At 42.1% G+C, this 22,340-nt stretch overlaps 1 non-coding gene across 1 annotated transcript; it reads right to left on the reverse strand.

Annotated features, from left to right (window-relative positions):
* Positions 1–21,278: 21,278 nt before the first annotated feature.
* Positions 21,279–21,390, reverse strand: LOC136613715 (small nucleolar RNA SNORA17). The gene has a single exon (XR_010790937.1). It is a non-coding gene; the product is annotated as a small nucleolar RNA SNORA17 (small nucleolar RNA).
* Between the last annotated feature and the right edge of the window lie 950 nt (positions 21,391–22,340).

Raw genomic sequence — 22,340 nt, forward strand, 5'->3', positions numbered from 1 at the left:
AGGGAGAAAAAAGTCAACTCAATCTTTGCAAGATTTTTTTAAAATCTTAATAAGGATTACAAGTATGGCGTTGACTGCAGTAATATCAACCTTTATCGTCTTATCACATTTCCTGCAAAGGAAATGTTTAACAGAGATGGAATATTACAGAAGGTTAAGGGAGAAATAAATCTGCATTGCTTCTCCGTAGTGAAGCTGTAATGACATTTGCAGCTATCTTGTTGTGTTCTTGACTGAACACGGTGATATTAAAGTAGGGAAGAAATCTGATAATTTGCTTAAAAATGCAGATTTACACTCGGGGAGATTTCCGGACTCTAGGAGGCCACTTGCGGGATAGGACATGTTTACTTAAGACGAGAGAAGCACTTCAGGTTTTCCAAGCTATTTGCAGTGATTTCAGCAAGCTCTACACAGAGAATATGATTGTAGTAGGTTGGTGGAAGGATTAAAGACTTATTATCATTTAAACTGAGTTTAACAAAGCAGATTGAATTCTACGTTTCTCTGAATACCATCTGCTTTGTATTAGGCTGCAGACCTCTAGACAGAAAATGAATCGTCCATAATACCCAGTTGCGATAAGTTTAATACAACACCTCACTGGTACTGATTTCCCCAGCCGAAACGGGAAATTTGCCAGTTCCCAGGAGCAGATAAGGACATGTGACTGTGGAGAAACAAGCTGCGACCCTTAATTTGAGAGAAACATCGACTTCAACATGGAAGTTGTTTTAGGTGATAATGAGGCCACATGAGGAAAAATACTGCATGCGAGAAGGTTTGGAAATAGTACATTCCCATGCCAGATAAGGTTTATTACTTTAGAATAATATCTTGCAAGCATTCTACATGTTGTATGCGTTGACTCCTATGAAATAGATTAGAAGACTTGGCCATCAGCTTTTAATTAGACATCTGACCATGTAATAAAACTCACATGGTTGATATAATACAGAACTGAAAAACTAATATCTGACAGCTATCTGAGAGCGGTCTGGAGGTGGTGGAAAGGTTGGACTAAGAGGTCCATGAAGGATAAAACTGGTGTAAGTCAAAGGACATCTGTCACTAGCTTTAGCATAGGCAGGTTGTCAATAAATATAATGTACCAATAGCAGATGAATTTAACTCTAATTTTCTTATTTTCAGTCCTGCTTACAACTGCCCAATTTTGGGTTCTGTGCATAACCGAAGGACTGTGCCAGGATTGCACTTGCGGCTTCAGGGCATGAGTAGGGATGGCCATTCATCTCTCTGTAAACTCTCAAATGGAAGTCACTGCTCATGTGTTATGCATGGAGTATCCGGCTCCCCTAAGTTGAGATGTCAATCAACTTGGGGGAGATGGAGGGGGAGTAGAGCATGGACAACTTGTGCAGTGGAATTGCCCATCAGATGGTTCTATAGTCAGCTACATACCATAGTGGAAGCACGTAAAATCAGATTTTAGGTGATGTCACTGATGACACTAAAATAGGTAAAGTTAGATTCATCTGCTCTTGGCTCATTATATTTAATGACAACCTGGATATGATAAATGCTGGTGATAAGTTTCCTTTAAGATTCCACTATACAGCTCCTAGAAGCAGACTTTGGGGTATTGTTTATTGTACTTAAGAAGCAAAGGAAAAATGGAAGCGGCAGTCTGTTGTGTGGCTGAGCCCAGCCAATCAGAATTGCCAGGAATGTTCTAATCAATGCTGATTGGCTGCTAGTAACTAATATACAGAGCTCCTCCCAACTGTCCTGTTCAAGTGTATACCAGTATTAGTATACAGTATATAAACCCTCGAACTGGAAACTGTATAATTGGACTTCTTGGAAAATACCATCATCAGATCCATTTTTATCAGTACTTTACACGCCTTTACATGGGTGTATAAGCAATTTTGCATACCTTAGCACAACATATTTGCGCCGTGAATGAGATTTTTTTTGCGCCTCCAGGGCATGTTGATTTGCACAGCAGACAAACGCGCCCAATGGCTATTTAGCCTAATGAATTTCAGATGTGTTCTTTTTCCAGGAGAATTGCGATGTTTTGCACTCCCTCCATAGACTTCTATGGGGACTTTGCACACAACAGTAGAGCATGCTGTGCTTTTTTGCATGTTCGCTCAAAATATATATGTATGAGCAAACCCATTGAAATTTCGCTAATTCACCCATGTATTTCACTTAAATTGTCTTCTGACTTGTCACAGTGATATGTGATTGACAAGATCCATAAACTTGGACTTCTTTGAACTTCTTTAATGAAAGGGCACATTAGCACATTGGATATACAAGTACTATTGCAAGAATTGTCAAGAACAACATAAACACTAAAAGACAGTCTTACTCAAATCCCATGATTAGCAAAAGCATTAATCATTAGTTATTATATAGGAGCACAGGTGGTCATGCATACTAACAGCATTATGAGATTACGCGGTCATTAGCTGGCCTGATTTAGAGTGCTGGAAAATCATTGCTTGCCTGTTTTAAGCAGATATTGGTATACTAAATCAGTATCTCAAGAGATCTTCTTTATTTGAACAATCGATAAGCTGTTTCTAGCTGCCAATCTAACGAGCTCATTCTAAAAAATTAGCTTAACTCACAAAGAAGCTGCAGACCTACGGATAAGATCAGTTTGTTATCGAAATACAATGCTAATGTGAAGAAATTAAATTTTGCAGCAATTTTCAAGAAACTAAAGAGCATTTGTCGGGAAAGGAAATTACATTAGTAAATACTGTATGCATACATGTTAGTGGGGGTCCAATTCTCAGGATTCCTGCCAATCAGCTGATTGCTGTGCCTGCTGTCAGTGTGGACAGTGCTGGAAGCAGGTAGTGCTGTCCACCTCACAACAGCCAGGTTTGGTACTGCAGGCACAGCTTCCATTGAGTTCATTGGGAGCTGTGCCTGTAGTACCAAACTGGCTGCTGCACTGTTGACAGCACTAGGTACTTCAAGCGCTGTCCACAATGTCAGCAGCCTGGCAATCAACCGATTGGCAGGAATCCCGAGTAGCGGGACCAACATATTTTGACCATCAGTGTAGTAATACATATTTTATTTTGCACAAGATTTGTAATGGGGGATTGAAGAGTACATCAAGCATAATAATGAAAAGTTATACAACTTTCTTATGTACCTTTTGTATTAATTCCTCACCAATTTAAGATCTCTATATGCTGTTACTAAATGGGACCATTCTTTTTTATATCCAGAAGATCGAAATATACATACCTGGATTCAACCTAAGGGGAGAGAATCGTTTTCAGTCTAGCCAATCATCTATGAACTAAAAACATCAGATATTTCCCTCATGTCCCGATATGTTCACTCATATCAAATTTGCTATACTCAATACTGATGTGTTGTTTTTTTTTTCAAAGAATCTATATCAAAAGTCCAAAGTTCAAACTTGAATTTCTGGTATGGATGTGCAAGTGGACAGAATGTGGAGTCCCATTATACATTTTGTGGGAATCCATGAAGTTTAACCCTTTGCAATCCAATTTTGGATTCAGGTTTTCCTAAGGGGCTTTCTCTTTCTGCCATTATACAATGGCGCCACCTGCAGGCTAGAGCCAGTACTGTGGTATTGGACATGCTGAAGAGGCATGCGACCACAGAGCGGCCAGTAATATACAGTAAGAATATCCTGCCGGACGTCTTCCGACATCGGAAGCTGTACAGCCTTCAATCAGAATGTCTTTAGACGTCAGACAGTGGATTGGAAAGGGTTAAGGGACTTCTGATTTATTTTTTAACAGTTACACTCCCACATTTATGAATATACAGACAGTGGTTACGGAGAACCATTTCTTGATGTCATCCGTCTTCTTGCCCGTGATGTCACATAGGCTTCACATGTAGAGGCCCTGGCTAGTATATGGGACATCACCAATGATGTCTCATTCCAGGGCTTCCTATTGGCTGCAGTGGTGGTCCTTATGATGGTTAATGAGTAGAGATGAGCGAACGTACTCGGTAAGGCCGATTTCGCAATCGAGCACCGCGATCTTCGAGTACTTCACTACTCGGGTAAAAAGATTCGGGGGTCGCCGGGGGGCGTGGCGTGGTGGAGCGGGGGGTAGCAGCGTGGAACAGGGGGGAGCTCTCTCTCCCTCTCCCTCCCACTCCCCTCTGCAACCCCCCGCTCACCCATGGCGCCCCCCGAATCTTTTCACCCGAGTAGTGAAGTACTCGAAAATCGCGGTGCTCGATTGCGAAATCGGCCTTACCGAGTACGTTTGCTCATCTCTATTAATGAGCAACTATTTGGATTGTTGATATGGACTGTGTATAGTAATAACAGTATAGTGTAATATACACCGTTTACAGGGGGCTTACATTTTTTTTCTACAGTTAGATGGTAGGCCCACAGAATAATAAAAAAAAATTATCCTAGGCCATTATTTCATGAAGCTACGCAGGTAGCGATACGCGTGAATACCCACGCACAACCTGACTTGCTATTGTATGATACTACGACTCCCTGACAGTATTTCATGAATTTAGGTAAAGTTGTGATTTGTTACAACTGAATAAATGTCATATTGAATTTTGTATGACCTTTTTTAAAAAACATCTTTAACTGGCACTTTAAAGAGCATTGTCTGACATAGAGCTCTGTGTACATTCTTGGCTCTATGCATTTTATTGCATGTTAATCTTTTGGATGTGTTTATCTATATTACTCTGTTGTATGAAGGAGCTTCCTGGGTATTATATATATATATATATATATATATATATATATATAGGCTTGTGGTTGTACCTGCCATTCATTATAATGGTGGTTCATTATTCTTTAAGCACTTCACATCCTTTTAGTAGTTTTTCTTATCAATAATTTTTATTGGGTTTTATAATAAACGAACAAAAAAATAACAGAAAGTTGACATATTTGTTGCGTTAGAATACAATTACCGTGACATAGATATTTTAAACATGCAATGCGTTGCTGAATAGTAGTTTTTAATTGCTATGTTTCTTGTGTTAAAAAATAAGTTAAGCCCCATTTACAAGCAAAGGTGATCACTCAAAATTCGTTCAAAAGATAGGGAGAATGACAGTTTGAGCGATCATTTTGCATAAGCTGCTAATGGGCACAAAAATGTCCATTTGCAGCTTATTACCTATTTGCATATAAATGAGCCTCCCTGAGCTGCATGCAGAGAGCAGCAGGTGGTCTGTTATCTGCATACAGCCCCTTTGTTCTGAATGCAATGTAATCAGTGGTCATTTAGAGAATCACAGTGTGTGATCCCTGCTATCAGCCCTCCGTTCGAATGATGGATTTTAAACTCAACTAAAAATTATCGTTCGGAGGAAAAGCAAGCCATGGTAGCATTTACACGCAACAATTATCGCTCAAAAGCCATCGTTTGAGCGAATTTTGAACGATAATCATTGCGTGTAAATGGGGCTTTAATCTTCATGAGTGTGTCACTTTTTCTCTCCTATGGTAATGATTCTGTGGTTACAATTGTAGTACCCTGTGTATATATTTTGAGATATACAATAGTGCCCACTGTTTTGTTTCGGTTCCTTATCAAGTGTAGATATAAAAATAATCGTAATAACAATAATCTTTATTTGTATAGTGCCAACTTATTTTGCAGCACTTTCAAAACACAGGGGAAAACAAAAAATACAACAGCTACATACAGTATTCGAAATGAGTGGTGGGGGGCCTGCATCAACGGGCTTACACATAGCAAGGAGGGAGTGGTACAGAAGGCACAGGGAAGGAAGGGTAAACGGTAGGTAGAGTGGGGAATGTGGGGTGCCATAGGTAGACAATGGTCCAGGTGTGCAGTGGGAGGGGCAGGGGACTTATTTTGAGGGTGAGATGGGGTTAGTTTAGGAGATTTGGTATGCTTCTTTGAAGAGGAGCGTTTTAAGGTACGTCTGAAGTTCCGTGCATCGAGGATTGTCCAGATGTTTTGGGGTAGTGCATTTCAGAGGGCAGGTGCTGTTCTGGAAAGGTCCTAGAGGTGAGAATGTGAGGTTTGTATTACAGGGGCGTTTAGTCTGAATGTGTTAGCGGATTAGAGTGCGCCGGATGGTTGATGTATGGACAGGAGGGAATCGATGTACGGTGGCACAGTGCCATGGAGGGCTGTGTGGGTGAGAGTAATGAGTTTGAATTGAATTCTGTAATGGATGGGCAGCCAGTGCAGTGGTGCCAACATATTCCGTAGCGCTTACAAGACAGAGGGAACAGAAACAAAACCACGGTTACATGTAGTAATCAAATGATGGAAACAAGTAGGGGTGAGGGGCCTGCTGCAATGAGCTTACATACTACAGATAATGGGGTGATACAGAAGGTAAAGGGGCTGGAGATCTGCAAGTTATGGTGAGGTGAGGGTTTGGGATACTATACACAGACAATGGTCAAAATTGAGACATATATTGACTGAATCGATGTGACTGCATAGGGTGGCTAGCAGGGATTGCAATCAGTAGGACAGGAAGAGTCAGAGTAAAGGGTATAGTTTAGGAGATATGGTATGCCACCCTGAAGAGGTGCATTTTCAGAGAATGCCGGAAGTTTTGTGTGTCAGGGATTGCCCAGATAGTTTTGGGTAGCGTGTTCCAGAGCACTGATGCTGCTCTGGAGAAGTCTTGGAGGTGGTAATAAGAGGTTCATGTTAAAGGGGCGCTTAATCTGATTTCATTTACGGAGCGTAGGGCTCGGGCTGGGTGATGGATTGAGATGAGGGATGCAATATAGGGCGGCACAGTGCTATTGAGATCTTTGTGGATGAGGATGGTGTGTTTAAATTGAATTCTATATTTGACAGCCAGCCAGTGCAATGACTAGTACAGGGCAGAGGCATCCATGTAGCGGCTGGACGGGAAGATAAGTCTGGCTGCCACATTTAGGATGGATTGGAGAGGGGAGAGTCTAGTGCGGAGGAGGCTGATCATGTTTTGGCAAGAGATTGGATGTTGGGGGTAAAGGAGGGAGTGGTGCCAAATATAACCCCAAGTCAGCAGACATGCTGGGTGTTATGGTGGTTCCACACACTGTGATGGAGATGTTAGGATGAGGTCGGATAGTAGAGGGCAGAAACATCAGATGATCAGTTTTTGAGAGGTTTAGTTATAGGTAGAGAGAGGACATAGTGTTAGAGACAGCGGACAGACAGTCGGTGGCATTCTGGAGGAACAGTGCTGTGATGTCCCGGGAAGGTGTGTATAACTGGGTGTCATCAGCATAGAGATGGTACTAAAAGCAAAAACTCCTGATGGTTTGTCCAACAGGGGCTGTGTAGATGGAGAAGAGGAGGGGGCCGAGGACAGAGCCCTGGAGGACCCCAACAGCAAGGGGAAGAGGAAGTAGAGCCTGCAAAGGATACACTGAATGAGCGGTAGGAGAACCAGGAGAGAACCGTGTCCTTTAGGCTGATGGAGTGAAGCATATTGAGGAGTAGTTTGTGGTTGACAGAGGTCGAGAAGGATCAGTAGGGAGAAGTCACCTCTCAACTTGAACATTAGGAGGTCATTTGACACTTTCTTAAAGCCATTTCTGTTGAGTCTATAGGGCGGAAGCCGGACAGCAGGGGGTCAAGAAGAGAGTTTTCTGAGAGATAGCTTTTAAGGTGGAAGATAATACTTAATAGCATTTTCAAGGACGTAAAGGGTAAAGTGCTGGTCCAAGTTATATTTTTTCTGTAAAAGTATGTTCCCCATGGAATAAAATAACAAGTCAGCACATACTCACCTCTAAAGATAGCATAGCTTAAAGACTTTTCAGATAACTTTTCAGAATACGCTGCCGAGCATGTACATTAGAAATAGCCCTCTTTCTGGCCATTACATAGCTTATATCCTGCATTTTTCTCAATTTCCCCAGTGCAAGCTGTATATCTGATTTTCTGTCCTCTCAGGACTAGTGGGAGGAGCTGCTGCTGTGCCGTATGTTTTGTGTTCTATCTGACATCTGAGCTACAAAGATACACAGGTAACTACAGAGATCTGGTTTTCTAAATGCCTATTATACACATACAAACATAACCTTATCATGCAGGAGTGTACAGAAAGATTTAACAGTATACATGTATATAAACAGCTGAAGATTTCACCATTAGCTCTACTTGCAGCTCTCTGTGTGCAAATATGTTTTACTCCCTCTCCTCACTGCATTCAGTTCAGTGAGAATAACTCATGCCCTGCTTGGCCTAGTGTCTCCTAATCAATCAAGAGCTAGCAAAGAGTAGACAGCAAGCTACATTGGTAGGAAGGCAGCACTTCAAGGGCATATTTGCACAGTAAACGAGGTTGACGAGGTTGATTTGTGCGCATGGAACTGTCCTTTTTTCACATGCAGGGCCTTTTCTTATGCACACGTGACACTCCTCTGCCCTGATACAAAAGACTATCTAGCCTAATGAGGTCTAGATGTATTCTTTTCCCCACAATTTTGCGAATGTTCTTGCTTACTGCATGCAAATTTGTACATCTGCAGTAGACTTCTATGTGGCCCTGCTGTAGAATAGATGCAGGTGCTACTTTCTGCGCATGAAAGAAAAAGAAATGAGAATGAGCCCATTGAAATCAATAGGTTCTACTTCCTGTGTTTACCACATGCAATTTTCGCATGTGCAAAAACGCATGCAAATATGTCTGTCCACCCTAAAGGGATTGTTCAGCACAAAAACATAATTTCATGTCAATAAAATTCACAGCATAGTAACATAAAATGTTAGGTTGAAAAAAGACATAAGTCTATCCAGTTCAGCCCAGTAATCCCCCCCCCCCCCCTCAAATGTTGATCCACAGAAAGACAAAAAAAAAAATATTGAGTTAGAGGCCAGTTTTCCCCATTTATGGAAAAAGTTCCTTCCTGATTCCAAGTCTGGCAATCAGATTAATCCCAGAATCAACAACCCTTCTGAAGTAACTGGTGATTATAACAGGTAATAGTTTAACAGTCAAGAAAGGCATCCAAGCCCTTCATAAACTCTTATCAAGTAAATAAAATTCTTCTGACAACCCATATCTTTAACCATTTTCAAACTTGAAAGACTGGCAGCAGTGGGATTCGAACCTACATGGCCAAAAAGACTGGAGCCTAAATCCAGCACCTTAGACTGCTCAGCCATGCTACCACAGTTTTACTAATTATCACATTGGCTAACATATATACACACAAGTTGTATGAAAAGTTAGTGAAGCTTTAATGCTTGGTCGCATTCACCTCTCTGCAATTGGTGTATTTGAGCTGGTGGGACCCACTAAATCAAAGTGGTGTCTATATCATGAAGCCATTAGTCATTACTCACAATAAAATGATCTATGCACTGATTTGCACACACTACAGTACCTGGCACACTTGTAGCAGGAATTAGCATAGCCAAATTGTGTATATTAATGACCTCTCATTTTATATTATATCTCCAGGATGCTTATAGCTTTTACACAGTCAGATAATCTTTGGTTACCTGTAATTAGTTTTATTCTAATGTTCTGAATGGCTCGTCCATGACATTTCACACTCAAAATATGTAAATTCTGTTTAAAATAAACTCTGCCAAGTCAGGCTGTGTGTACAGGACATAAAGCGAGTAAATAAATGCAAGTATCCTGGCGCTGCTGTGACCCAGTGAACTGCGGATATTGGGATCAGAACTGAGACGCTCTGAAAACAACAGATGGCCTCTGTGTTACTGAGGAATACGTGACATCTGAGCTACAAAGATGAATCACGGCCGACATTTATAGGGCTACATTTCAATTTTTAATACATGTTAATAATAAATATTTACATATGACTACATCCACGCCAGCTTCAGATATCGCTACCTGACTCATATGTAGGAGTGCAGGCGGAATATGTTGTGAATGGCGAGCCCCCATGTTTTAAAACTAGACGCAGGTGCAGGTGTCTTTCTGGAGCGACAGCAGAAGATTGATTGAAGATGTTCCAACTGCAATTTGTTTATTTTCTACCTTCTAAGTGGAAATCTGGAACGAGGAAATCTTTGATGTCAAGTACTTAGTTCGTCTGTTATGTTTTCATGTGATAATGAGAAATTAATCCATGGAGACCACAGTATACCTAAAGGTACTCAGCACTGCCCTTTGGTTGCTACTGTTCTGCTCTATATAACGTCAGAGAGATAACACCTGCTATTTTAGTAATAAACCAGCTTAATAAGTAGCAGTAAGACCACATCTGGATTGTCACTGCTTCATCAAGGAAAAGGGAACAGAATGAGTTCATTCTTGGGATCAGTGGGGGGGGGCCAGATGCGGAAGCCCCTCAATATTACTGCATTCATGCCATATCTAATTGACATTCCTCAAATGTTTTGCTTTGGAAAACATTTTTAAATTCTAGTTCCTTGTAAACCTGCCAATTCACTGTATAACAAAACAGATGCCTGCATTTAGTTTAGAACTGACATTGTTCCTAAAAGTACCTTTACATGGGACGATTATAAAGAGTGGAAAGAGTAAATTTGGGCGATAGTTGACCCATGTATGCACAGACTTGTCACTTGTCAGAGTTGTTTGGTTTTCAGCTCACATAAAAACCAAGTCACTATCAGCCTGTTATTTATCTTTGAACAACTGCCTGTTCACAGTGAATGGAGGCAGCCGGAAGAGATCCCCGGTACCTTCCACTTCCATTCACTGAATGACTATTGCTCCTGCGTGGAAGCGCAACTTGTCCATTATATGTATGTATGTGTGTGTGTGGGTGCTGCTCATGCTCTGCTCCGGTGACGTCATTGCTCCCCCACATTGCAGTTCTTACAGCGTATATAAAACACAGAGCCTGACCAGCAGAAGAACAACACATTTAGGGCTCTTGGAAGGGGAGGACAAAAATAATAAAATGAGAATACAACTAAGCCATTATTATCTCACAACTCAGCAGTCCTGAGAGGACACAACGACCTACCACAACCACAGAGATCCAGCGGGCTGAAGCACCTGCGGTGATGTTACTGCTGTGGTAGGAGCCATTGTGCAGTTTGGGAAAAAGAGATTCGGTGGGATGAAGGATGACATCACTGGATGCAGGTGACGTCACTACTGGGGGAGGAGCCATTCTGGAGTTTGATAGAAAGTACTGAACACTGGATAAGCCGACAACAGCTGCCAGAACGTGTGATGATGTCTCCGTCATGTGATCACCTGTGTGGGTGGAGTCAGGGATCACATGACCAGGTGCAGATCACTGTATCCAGGAGTCTGCTGTGTGTGGGAATCAGCATGGATGTAGTAAAGCTGTGTGTGTGATGTGTGTGAATCAGCATGGATGTAGTAGAGCTGTGTATGTAATGTGTGTGAATCATGATGGATTTAGTAAAGCTCTGTGTGTGATGTGTGTGAATCAGCATGGATGTAGTAGAGCTGTGAGTGTAATTTGTGGAAATCAGGATGCATGGAGTAGAGCTCTGTATGTAATGTGCTGTATGTTTAATGTGTGGGGTCAGCATGGATGTAGTAGGGCTGTGTGTGTCATGTGCTGTATGTGTGGGCATCAGGATGGATGTAGTAAATCTGTGTGTGTAATACGTAGAAATCAGGAAGGATGGAGCAGAGCTGTTTGTGCAATGCGTGGGAATATGGATGCATGTGGTAAAGCTGTGTGTATCATTTGTGGGAATCAAGATGGATGTAGTAGAGCTGTGTATGTCATGTGTGGGAATCAGGATGGATGTAGTAGAGCTGTGTGTGTAATGTGTGGGGATCAGGATGGATGAAGTAGAGCTGTTGGTGTTATTTGTGGGAATCAAGATGGATGTAGTAGATCTATGTGTCATGTGTGGGGGTCAACAAGGATGTAGTACAGCTGTGTGTGTAATGTGTGGGAATCGGGATGGATATAGTAGAGTTGTGTGTGTCATTTGTGTGAAGCAGTATGGATGTAGTAGAGCTGTTTGTGTAATGTATGGGAATCAGAATGGATGTAGTACAGCTACATGTGTAATGTCTGGCCATCAGCATGGATGTAATAGAGCTGTGTGTGTAATGTGTGGAAATCAAGATGGATGTAGTAGAGCTATGTGTCATGTGTGGGGGTCGCATATATTTATTTTCAGCCCCACTTCAGTACTATTCAGCAAATCCATCAAGCTGATTGGTTCTAATTCACAATTCCAGCAACCTGATTGGTTGTTTGGGTTGTCTGTTTCAGAATTCCAGCAACCTGATTGGTGAATAGTGCTGAAGTGAGGCTGAAAATAAATATATGCGTGGGGGTCAGCATAGATGTAGTACAGCTGTGTGTGTCATGTGTGGGAATCAGGATGAATGTAGTAAAGCTGTGTGATGTATGGGGTCAGGATGGATGTAGTAGAGCTGTGTGTGTGTGTGATGTCTTGGGATCAGGATGGATGTAGCATGCAGCACAGTTGTGCGGCGCATTGCACCACCAGAAACACTGGTACTATAATGTCCTAATAATTACTAGTATCTAATTAGTGGTCAGAGTCCCATTTTTCCCAATAGTTCTAAACTTCCAGCATAGAGAGAGATTTTGAAAATAACATGCTGGCTGCCTGCAGTCACCACTAGGGAAAGCATAATAGCTACTGGGTCATTCATATTGTTACTTTTGAGTTCCGTTTTCCTGCTCCGTTATGGTGCAGGAAAACAGCACCCCATGCCCTAACAAAGCTGACATGCAACAAAACTGAACAACACCTATTGACTATAATGGGGTCCATGTGGTTTTTGTCCGGACTTCCAGCATTTTACAGGAAGAAGAGAAGCATGCTGCACTTATTTGTCCTGCATTTTAATGAAAATTAGCGACGAAGGTTCCAAACAGAATCTCTGACGCTAATGCGAATGTACTGTGTCATTATTGAGCTCAATGTAAAAATGTATTCAGTAAGCTCTGGAGCTCTCCCTAGTGGTGGCTGTGCTTTCTTACAGCACTGGATCACCGCAAAAAATGCAGTATTAATAGATTTAGCACCGTAGTCAATGAATAACATGCCACACAGTGGTAAATGTTAGAGCCTACCATCAATGATATATGTCAGGACATCTTCACGGTGTACACACAGCATAAACTACAGAAAAAGAATGAACAACTTTGCTAATATATTGTATTACCTATTAAATATTTTCCACATTGACATTGATTTACAGCCTGGATTAAAGTTCAGGGCTGCATTCACAATTCTGCAAGCTGCAGAGCTAAAATCTTCCAGCATGCTTTGCAGGCCCAATTTTAGTAGTGTGTGTTTGCTAACAGGGCATGCTCATATTGGCACGGGGCACTAGGACCCCCCCCCCCCCCCTCTGTGATTTAAAAGGCTTTTTAGCCAAATGAGGTCTAGTTGTGTTCTTTTTCTTGCAGCTTTGCGCAGTATTTCGCGCATCCCCGTTACATGTATACAGCTCTTTGGTACATAAATGCACACCAAATAGACCATGTTCTATTTTTTGCGTGTGTGAAAAATGTGCTTGTAAAAAAAGGAAATGAAAACAAATCCATTGAAACCAACGGGTTCTATTCTCTGCGTATTGCGTGCGCAAATTTTGCACACAAATACATCTATGTGAAGAAGCTGAAATACAAGGATTTATTCCCCTACAGGCTCACATAGGTTCGCTGCACATCTCCCTGTTTATAAGGGAAGTTATGCAGCTGACGAGTGAGCATTTTCATATGCCTGCGTAAAAGACAAGTTCAGCCAATAAACAAGTGATTGCCAATTTGTCAGCCGAATGTGGGCATATTTATATGGCACAGTGGTCAGGCAAACAAACATTTGGGCAAACGTTCCTGCCTGAGCATCAGACTCTGTAAAAGGTACTTTACTCAAGTCTGCAATACAACTGCTCTGACAACCAAACAAGGGAGATTAAAAGAGGAAATGGTCTTTTAATTGATTCTGAACTGGGCTGAAAGCTTAACCATTGGAATAGTCCTAGCCCCAAAGCTCTACATCCCGGGTTTGTATTAACTCTTGCATCCACATAGAGGTCTAACTAGAAGCTCCTGGATACAAACAGGGTAACAAAGCCCCCACCGACCATGTACCATTTATAATACTGGTGCCTTCTTACATGGAAGAGTGGCCTTTAGGCCCATTCAAGTATCTTTGGGCTTCCTTTGCACCTCCTATAGTTATACCATTGCATCTTTAGCTAGAACTGAAGTCTCCAGGAGATAAACCCTCTTAGTAAGTGTTTTTAACCTTAACATCTCAGCTACAGATCCTGTTACTTTTAGTCGGCTCTTTATGCTGGAAGTTGAGCAGTTTGGCCCATTTGGGTCTTATAAACAGAATCAGTCATCCTTCCATTTTATAATGTTACAGTGTTGAATGATTACAAGCATTTCATTTTTATAAAGAATGGAGTGATTTTCAATCAAATCCTCCCCCTTCCACTTTAGGATAACGTCATTATATATACCCTTGTCCATTTATTATCAGATTATCGGGGCAAGAGGTGTGGATGACTTCACTTAATCCCTCCGAGTAGTTCTTCAATAAGGTTGTGCAATATCCTTCACTACCCCGCCGGTAGATTTCCACTAGATGTGCATCTGGGATATAGCCTCACCAGTTAGGATATATACAGACATCTAGTAATAGGCTGCACAAATCTTTTTGCAGACAATTCAAATGAGTGATTTGGGACTAGTTTTTTATACTGTCTTACCGAGATTGAAGAGCACTTGCAAAATATTGAACCCAGGGTTTTAAATATATTCAGGACATGTTTCTTGATTCAATGAGAATTATGTTAAAATAAAGTAGGCCAGGAAAACCATTGGGATTTATGGGTGTAGTGGTATAAAGCGGCAGGAAAAAGTAAGTGAACCCTATGGAATTACAGTACCTGCATTTCTGCACTGGTTACTAAGAAAATGAGGTTAGATTGTTATTTAAGTTACAATTGTAGACAAAGTCAATGTAACTTAACTAATAACACACAGGCGTATACTGCTCCTGTCTTTTACTGGACACACCGAGTAAACATCTACAGAGAGAAAAAGTAAGTGAACCCTGGAATTTAAAAACCTACAGACCCCTGCAGCAGCAGTTGCCTTCACCACATTTTCCCTGTTTCTGCTAATATGATTTGTACAATGCTGAGGAGGAATTTTGGTCTTTTCCTCCCTGCAAATGTGTTTATGTTTACTCAAAGTGCTCAATAAAAGACCGCTACAACTGTTTGTGTGTTATTAGTTAAATTACATTGCGTGCAGCTATAATTGGGATTTAGACATAAATTAGTAATCAATGCAGTAATCCATATAATTCCAAAGAGTTCACTTACTTTTTCTTGCCATTGTAGCATTCAAACAAATATTCCTGTCACTTCATTCAAATATATATATATATATATATATATATATATATATATATACACACACACACACACCGTATATTTTTCTTTGTATGCCCCTTCCCACTAACCTCCTTTGTAAGGCCTCCTTCCCACTAACTGATTTCCGCCTCGTGATTCGCGGCGGAAATCCGCTGCGTTGCCCGCAGCTATTAGGTTCTATTGAACCAAATATCTCAGGGCTCACGGTGCGGAATTCCACCGCGGAATTCCGCACCGTGAAATCTCCCGTCCTCACCCGCGGCATGCTCTATTTGCCGCGGGTGTACGCACGGACGGCTTCCATTGCAGTCAATGGAAGCTGTCCGTTCACGCTATCTTCTGCTGTAGCACAGCAGAAGATAGCGTGAAAATGCTTCCCCGCCCACCGCCGCCGCGTCATGTGGGAGCGAGGACGCCGGATCCGCAGGTAAGTTTGGGGTCTCCTGGGGGGCGCCGTGACGGGCTCCGCCGCGGAATTTCGCGGCGAAGCCCGTCACAGCCGTGTGCAGCCGGCCTTAGTGTGTGGGGGGGGGGGGGGAAAGGGGGGTTGGAGGAGTCAGTGTGTCCTATAAAATAAACGTACTGAAATTCTGGCCTGAAAGACACTGTGCGTCCTTATCACACAGCTGCCGACTGGGATTGCATCCATAGCAGGGGAGGATAGCCGTCCATACATATAGCTGATTGGTGGGGTGGGTGAGCAGCAGTTTCCTCCGATGCTCACCAGTCAGCTCTTCGTATGAGCAGCTCTCCTCCCCTGCTATGGAGCCATCAGCTGTGTGATAAGGATCACACATCCGCTCCATACCAGGGAGGAGAGATACCTGTAGGTATAGCTGATTGGTGAGCACCGGAGGGAACTGCTGCTGCTCCACCTGCCTCCACCAATCAGCTACAGGTGGCTCCCCTTCCCTCCTTATTGCACAGCTGCCAGCTCCATAGCAGGGAGGAGAGGCGCCCATAGGTACAGCTGATTGGTGCCTAATTGTACTAAAATGTATACCCCATACCTCACCGTAATGAGACATGCCATGCAGGGTTCATGAAAAGTTGGGTGACAAGTAATGGAATCATTATTACATGTCACTCAGCTCTTCCAGGATCCTGAATGACAACTGCAGAGTTATGAAAGCATTTATACCACATACATTGCTATAACTAGTCAAACATGGCATTCAGGGCTCCTGAAAAGCTGGTGACAATTAATAAGACCACCATTACATTTACACTCAACTATCCCTGGATCTTGAATGTCTGACTGACAAGTGGTATATACTTCATTCTGAGACGGAACTACTGCTCTTTATTCCTCCTGTAATACCTTCCTCACTGGCTGGTCTGGGAGAGTTCAAGATATTTTTTTCCTATTTTACTCCTCTAAAACCTATTATTACACAGCATATCCTTTTTGTTTGCAAATACTGTGTATTCGACTAGGATCCCTGGAGCAAATTCATCACTTCATTCACATTTTGCATGCTGCCCAGCATGCGATTTCTTGAAATAATGTGATGGGCAAAATTTGTGAGTAATTCCACAAGTTAACATATGTGGATTTTACAGGGTTGCACTGACCACACAACCATGCTGTTCTGTCCATATGCAAATGAACCAATAAATAAACACAGTATAAACACAGGTAACACAAGAATGTAAAAAGGAAACAAAACAGGGCGGATGATGAAACTCTAACATAGGAAGAGATCCTACCTACCAGTGGAGCGTTCACCCTGATGAGGACGACCCCACATCAGGAACTTGGGGCAATCCTGACTTTCCCTAGGCAGTGCCAGGGAATAGTAGCAAAGATTAGATGTCACACAATGTATAACAGATCACAAGAGTACAGGGGAAAGATTTACAAACACCCCAGATTAATAAGTAAATTACCGGTAGACTTATCTTAACAAATAAGGAGGACAGAATAATACCCCCACAGTGCCATCTATTCAAAGGGAGCATTCCTTCAAGCCAAACTGAATGCTGCCTTCCAATAGGCGGCACTGTGGAGGTATTATTATGTCTGCCTTATTTGCATATTACCCAGAGGAGCATGATGGCCTTTTGAGTCCCCTCACTCACCGTCTAGGTGCTCTCCCTGAGGAGAAAAGATAGCGTTTCTGACTTAACAGAAATGTAAGTCAAAACCAGGAGATGTTGTCATGACCAGAAACACCTTTAGACACAGAGGAGCCGGAATAAATATACACAAACTGAGGCTGATTGGCTGCCTGGTATGCCCACCTCCCAGTCAATCAATGAGTCCATAAACCAGCAGAGAAGTGCCCCCATCAATGCCAAGATGACATTGAGTATGTCAATTAAGTGGCTGGAATGTAAGGCTACATTTCCCTATGCAATGGCTTCCTACAATACCAACAGTGGCTATTATGATTGCGGTCACCCTCTCAAGATCCAGCTGAAGAGTACCTTGGAACATTCGCCACTTGCTAACGAGTATTCCACATTCCATAAACCAGGCTGGGACAATGCTGAACAGGTTATTGGTGCAGCCAGATTCATTTTAAAAGTGCATTTTCTTTGCGAGAAGGCCCTTTTTAAGGCCATCTGTTATACAGTATGCTTTCTTCTAAGCGACAATTTTCCAGATATTATATTGCTCCTCCTGTATGCTGTAGAATATAGTATATTGCCTGTGATTCCAGAGCTCAGCACCAATCATAGAACTCTAAAGTGCAGTTCTTCTTTTCGCCAACTGCACTGTTTTTTTCAGAAAAAAACTAAAAACTCCTAATTACATGTGCTTAAAAGTCCAATAAAAAACAGTAGCTGTCTTTTCACCGAATCATCAATCTTTTCCTAGTTGGGTCATTGCAGAACTGCCAATAAGACTGATGTGATTGCCTGGATAATCCCTTGGATGTTTTTCCAGTTAATACCTGTTTGCAGACTAATCATGGTTATTGAAACACAGCGAGGACTACAAGACTCACTATATTTTACTAATTGTAAGTGAAATGAAACTTGTGCCGCAAAAGAGAAAAAATCCTGATCTGTTTCTGTCTGCAGGTTGTTCAGATTGGATGTGACGGCAGTGACATTTATTACAGTGGGAACGTGCAATTCACAACTAAACTGACTGATTAAAAACATTCCCTGAATAAATGCATTTTGTGCCTAAATTGCAACTTCTGCACGTTTGCTCTCTTCCTGCCATCAGCGAGATGACATTGCGTGGGGCTGTGTACTGCTTACTGCCGGATGGCAATGAACTCATCTTTTGCCAGTCGGTTCCCGCGAGCGGCTTCCACATTATGTCAGAGAATTCTAATGACAGGTAGCAATTCACTCGCTCTTTTCCAGCTGAATAACAAAGGATGAGATGGATTTGTCAAGGTGATACTAATTAACAAATACTTTTCCATTGATAGAGACTGAATTCACTGGTAGGGAAGGAATACAAATGAAGAGCAGTCAGCGTACATCATCTCAACTAGTATTGTGGGTCAGGAGGGTATAGTTTCTCCTTAGGGAGAACACTTAGAATGTATGAGAAGACTTATAAAGCCATCCATCCAACTCTGGGAAATATGAAAATTGGAAGATGGAACGATACCTCTACAGCACCACCTATTGGAAGGCAGAATTCCTGCAAGTCAATATTAGACCTTTTAACAAGCCTTGCAACAATGACTGGGAATATAAGCCAGAGCCAGAAGGAAAAATTAAGCCGTGCACAACAATTTTGGGTCTTTTGTCCCTCATCGCTGTAATGTAGGTTGCTGTCGCTGTAGATGTATTGTTCCATCTTCTTATTTGAATAACTTTCCCAGAAAAGCATGTATGGCTTTATAATTCTCCTCACCACTCTCATCATTCTGGACTAACATCATAGACTTCTCACCCAACCAATCCAACAATGTACTGCAGACTGATGAGGGTCAAAAACCCTGAAAAAAATCTGGCTATACATTGCTTATCTTTACTTTCTGGAGGAAACTAGGGCATTGACTTATATTCCCAGTCCTTGTTACAAGACTTGTTAAAAGGTCAGACATTGACTTATTAATAACATAGTGTTCTCACCTATATTCAGGGTGCTGAATCCAAATATCGCAACCAAAATTGTCTGTCAGGCAAGATAATTACGTTGTAGACACATAAGAAAGTATATTGACCTTTAAAACCATGGGCCATTATTTATCAGTGTTTAACAGTACTTCCCGTAGAGATGCAGTGACTTTTCAGATGAGCATGGTAAAAGATTTCACTAGGACATACATGCAATTGAAAAATGGTATGAAGGAAACTGCAGAATGCTGCCGGACAGGAAAGAAATGAGTAACTTCTGCCAACATTGCATCTAACTTCCCATATTTTCAAGCCACTTGAAGTTTTTTGTTATTATATATCTGCCACCTGGTGATCTTATGTCCTGCTTATAACTGTATGTTATCCTATTCAGGATTTACGGTTTATAAGTACATTTCTAAAACATATACAATTGCAATGTTACCAAATTATGGAATGTGAATCCACTGTACCAACCAACCAGGCTGAGACCTGTCTTGGAGATTGGTAGCTGACTCCTCAGATAGACAGTCTGTTGCTAGAAAAAGGAGACCATTGGCTGCAGAGAGAGAATGGCAGACCCCTACCTACAAGCAACGCAATCGCCCTGATAAGGGTGGCCCTGCACTGGAACTTCGGGTCTGACTATCCCTGGTGGTGTAGCAAATGTAGGAACTGGCAGCAGACACAGGGGCACACAGATGGCAGACATGAGTAGCGGCCTTACATGCAATTATATCTACCCTTCATTATTCCACTGTTAAGATTATGGTCTGTAAATCTCTTCCTAAGGGCTTAAACAGATAGGCGCATGCACGGACCGTATTAGTACATAGCCGGGATTTGGTTTTTTTTGGACTATTCAAACTCCACGTTATCGCGTGCAAGTTTGTTTTTTTTTAAGCGGGAAGATATGTCCTACCCTATCTTTCTCGCATGGTGAGAATTCTGCTTATCACAATTCATAAAAATATGAATTCACAATTCACAAAAAAATAAGGGAGATAGAATAATACCTCCACAGTGCCACCTATTGGAAGGCAGCATTCCTTCAAGCCAAAGTCAGACTCTTTATACAAGCCTTGTAACAATGACTGGGAATTAAAAGCAAAATACATCCAGCAGGTCAAGCTTGACCAACTCAAGGTTTTGTATACTATGGCTAAAACTTTTTTGTTTTTCACTGGTTTCTTGAAACTGGCAGATCATTTGCTTCATTGCACTTTGAGTTCCTGCTGGGGACTACTACCATTATCCAGATTGTTGATCATAGTTGCAAAGTTATCTGGCAGAGGTTCTAAACATCCATGATGCCACTGCCAATGAGATATCAGTCGCTGGACACTGCTTTTGGCTTTTAAAGTTCGGCAAACTTCAGAGCTTCTAGAATGGGACAGCGGCTACCATCACACCGTTTATCCTATCTGTGGCCTGGCAACCTTCCTGGTTCCACCAGCCCAACTGTCCCCTTCTTCATTGTTGCGGATGAGGGTTTTGGACTGTCAGAACATGTTCTGTGGCCTTTATGCCAGAATGAGAATCTTAAACTACAGACTCACTAGGGCACACCTGGTTTCTGCGGTGTGGCTTTGGAATACTCATTAGCGTGGCGGATGTTGCACAGTGCGTTTCAGCTGGATCTAAAGAAGGTGACCGCCCTCATAAAAGCCTTCGTAGTTCTCCACAGCTTCTGCAGAATCAACGGTGGTGGGTTGGACTCCTCAGGTGAGCCACTGATGACTGTATCTGCCAGGCCTGATGACTTCAACTCAAATCGGCAAGCCAGCTGCATTAGGTCTAAGGCCTCAGTCAGACGGGCGTTGTTTCGCCCGATTTGCGCATGTGCACGCGTCCGGCGATTTTTTTAAACCATTGCTTTGCAATGGTATCGGACACATGAGCGCTTTTTATGCGCTCGTCCGATAAATTATAGAACAGAAATCGCAGATCGCACCTATCTGCGATCTGCGATTCCTGTTCTCTTCTCTATATGCGCTCAATGGGGCCGGCGGCAGCGCCGACCCCATTGAGAACATATAGAAGACAAATCATTCTTCTCTGCCACAGCTGTAACGCCAATAGGGTCATTGCTTCCCCCCCTTTTAGTTAGCTACTTTTCTGTAGATAAAGAGTTTGTATAGGCCTAAAAATTAACATTCGATTTACTGCATCGTACATAACATCAAGCTAGGTTTTATTACTATTTGAAGTTACTATAAAGGCTCAATTTCCATAATAGGGCGCAGAAACATTAATTGGCTCATCAATTAATATCTATGTTGCCGCTGACCTCCGAACCCACTTCTGGGTTTACCATTTCTTTGCAGAATTAGTCAAGCAACGAACGATACTACTTCTGAATCATATTAACTGTAAAATAAAAGCAGAAAAAAACAAGATCTTTCGCTTAGAGTTCCAAGAAGTGGTATTCCAAGATTATAAATGACTCCAAAATCATAATCTGCAAGATAAGAATATGTATTTGGCAACGTTTTGCTGCTAAAATCTCTACAAATAACCTGATTACTAGACCTGTGAAAAATTTTGTAATCGCCATCTCCCTGAAGAAACACTTTTCAGTAAATATCGGTCACATGAATATAAAAAAGTAAAAGTACTTTAATATAGTCACATCTGTTAGCAACTAGAATTTAACAATCTTCCTTGCTTTTGTAGAAAGATAGTAGTCGTGCCGTCCAACCACTGCTGGTGTAGGATCTGGAGGAAAGGGGATGTACCTCTGCTGCGCAGGTCACACTTCAAGCCGCTGCAGTGTGCTCTCACGTGGCAGCTGCTGTCCCTCCTTGCAGGCTGCAGGCCTAACTGCTGAGACTATCGCCGCTGTGCTCCCCGCAGGAATGCCGGGTCATCAGCTGGTGCTGTCCGCATCGCTTACCACCCCAAGAGTTCGGTCACTGCTGCACTTGTGTTTTCCCTGCCGGCAGTGTTGGCGGTGTGCTCCCCGATGGAGTGCGGTGTGAAGAGCT

This window comes from Eleutherodactylus coqui, chromosome 2, assembly GCF_035609145.1.
Source record: "Eleutherodactylus coqui strain aEleCoq1 chromosome 2, aEleCoq1.hap1, whole genome shotgun sequence".
Lineage (NCBI taxonomy): Eukaryota > Metazoa > Chordata > Amphibia > Anura > Eleutherodactylidae > Eleutherodactylus > Eleutherodactylus coqui.